The sequence below is a fragment of the Pteropus vampyrus genome, unplaced genomic scaffold (genome assembly GCF_000151845.1).
Source record: "Pteropus vampyrus isolate Shadow unplaced genomic scaffold, Pvam_2.0 Scaffold105, whole genome shotgun sequence".
In the NCBI taxonomy this organism is placed as follows: domain Eukaryota; kingdom Metazoa; phylum Chordata; class Mammalia; order Chiroptera; family Pteropodidae; genus Pteropus; species Pteropus vampyrus.
In genome coordinates, this window is record NW_011888886.1 from 2,044,570 (window position 1) to 2,047,208 (window position 2,639).

The following is a 2,639-nucleotide window of genomic DNA, read 5'->3' on the forward strand; positions in this document are numbered from 1 at the left end:
CGAGGCCAGACGGCTCTCTGCGGCGGTTCCCTGACACCCAGCAAGCCTCGCCTTCCCGCAGCCACGTCCCACGGGACCAGCCCGGGGCAGTGGACGTCTTGTGCCTCAGCTGCCAAGAGGGCGCGGGGTGAGCCCAGCGGCCACACAGAGGCCCTGTCACCAGATGCCCACATGGAGGACGTCATCTCGTTTGCAAGCGGGTTTCGATGAGAGCAAGCATTGCACAGGCCACGCAGGCCGGCGGCCATGGCTCCAGAGGGTAAAGGTGGCCCAGGGACAGTAGCCTCTCTCCGGGACGGCCCTGGGGGAGGAACCGGGGAGAGGAGGACCCACCCTTGGGTGCTCCCGCATCAGTTCTGCCTTCGATTCCTGGGGCGACGCGGAGCGGTGGGAGGGCGGGGGCTGTTATCTCCCCTGTGCAAAGAAGCAAACGGCTCAGAGAGGCTCGGCGGCCTGCCCAGCATCACACAGCAGCGGACAGGCAGTGCACCTGAAACAGACTCAGCAAAAATCTGCAAACAGCCCCAACGTTCAACGGCCGAGCCCGATGGAGGCCCGTTTTTGTGGGGACTGGGCGTCCTGACCTTTGAGAAGGCTTATGGGCATCTTGGATGAGGTCAGGTGACGTGAACAGGCCGGGGGCCTGCGCGGCTTAGCTGTAGTGTGTCACCTGTTCCCAGGTGTCCACGCCCGCCGGACTCACTGCCCAGCCCCCTGGCTGTGGCCTGGCTTGGACAGGCCTAGCTGAGGGAGAAAACTCTGACACGGGGCGTGCTGGGGACCAGCTGCTCTCCTTTCTGTCCCTGCGAGCATCCTCTGACAGCCCCCGCCTCTGGAGCGGAGGGACATACAGTCAGCGGGAGCCCCCTGGGGAGGCCTCGCACCAACCAGACCCTCCGTCACTCCGCCCTCCGCCCGGCTCTCTGCTCCCGGAAAGGTGTCCTTTTAGAAAGCCTGGCCTGAGCCCGGCAGAGCCAGGGTCAGACGCCGGGGTCAGGAGGCTGCTGCCGTGGGACCACCTTCCACGGCCTCCCCACACCTGAGCCCACCTGGGAGACCAAACGCTGGCCAGGCCCGCGGGATGTTTGTGCAGCCTCCCTGGGTGGCAGTGCCTGTCTCTCGCTGGCCCTGGCACACGGCCCACAGCTGGCGCGATGCTGCTACCTTTCCCCCACTTCCGGCTCTGGCCTCCGGATGATTCCAGGCCCTGAGGTTTACGGGAGTCACACGTGGCTGGTACCGGGGCTCCCAGACTGTCCCCTGCCTCCTTCTCCTCTCTGGGCCTGAAGGCCGCCCTGGTGAGCAAGGCGGGTCCAGCCACAGGACAGGGCCTCGGGCAGAGTCCTGCAGGGCTGGGACTGGCCCAGAGCCAGATGACGAGGCCCACCCTCCGTGCAGCGCGGCCCCCAGCACCTGCCCCGGGCCCCAGCTCACAGCGCTGCCCTGTCCACCAGTGGCACCTTCCTGGCATTTGAATGTCCCTGCTCACGTGGGCACCTGTCCTGGGGGCGGTGCTCAGTGACCCACTTCTCATGGCTGCTGACGCGGTATGCCGGTCCTTGTCATCTGCTTTCGGTTCCCTTGACCCCCTCCCAGGCCCCGCTAGGCTCCCCCAGGGGTCCCTCGCACCCCCTGATTCCATCCCCAACATATAGAGTGGCATCTGTCCTCCTCCCATCAGGCCATGATGACACAGGCTGGGCGCGGCAGGGCCCAGGTGTGAATGCAGGGCTACCTGCTCCCGAGCCGCGGAGGGACTTAGAGCAGGAAATTCTAGGCCCGCGTTGGGACGTAGAGAGATGAGTCTGGCTACAGCCGGACAAGGGGTCGGAGACAGTGAGGCAGGAGGCAGGGGCCGTCGGGAAGACTGTGGTCGGAATCCAGATACAGACGAAGTGCTGAGGGGGGATGGGGCACACAGAGAAGGGGCCCCAAGAGAGGTGGCTCAGAGCCAGTCGCCTACTGGGAACGTGGCTCCAAATTCCTAGAAGAACCGAAAGAGAAAACTCACAGTGTTTCTCTGCATTTCCAACTGTTCCCGGGCCTCTGCTCAGGCAGATGCCACGCTGAAGGGTTCACTTCGCATTCCCAGCAGCTGCCAGGACCAAGAGGAGGGAGCGTGGGAGGGGCTGAGGACACAGGGACCCTGGAGCCCTGGGCTGTTCCTCACGGGGCTGCGCCTGAAATAGGGATCCTCAGGTAGAGGCCACAAAGCACTGCGCAGTACCCGAGGCTCACGAGCACTTGGGGCGTGGCCATCTGAAGGCTGCGTCTGTGCATGAGTGTGTGTGCATGAGTGTGTGTGCATGAGTGTGTGTGCGTATGTGCTGCTTCACGCCTTTCTCCGACACCTTTCTACCAGGACCTGGGCATAGGAATAAGATGTAGCAGGGACCAAGGTGGTGGAACCTGTCCTCACTGACTCCTCAGTCTCTAGGGGGCACAAATGAGTCATTACAGGGGCCGTGGAGAGTCGCAGGAGCACACAGATGAGCCAGGAAAGACTTCCGGGGCATCTAATGGAAGCTGAAGGATGAGCAGGAGTGCGTATGTGGTGGAGGGAGTGGTCAGTGTTCTGGGATGAGGGGACGAGCATGGGACATTCTGGGGATCATCCGTGTAGCATAGAGCAGGAAGTA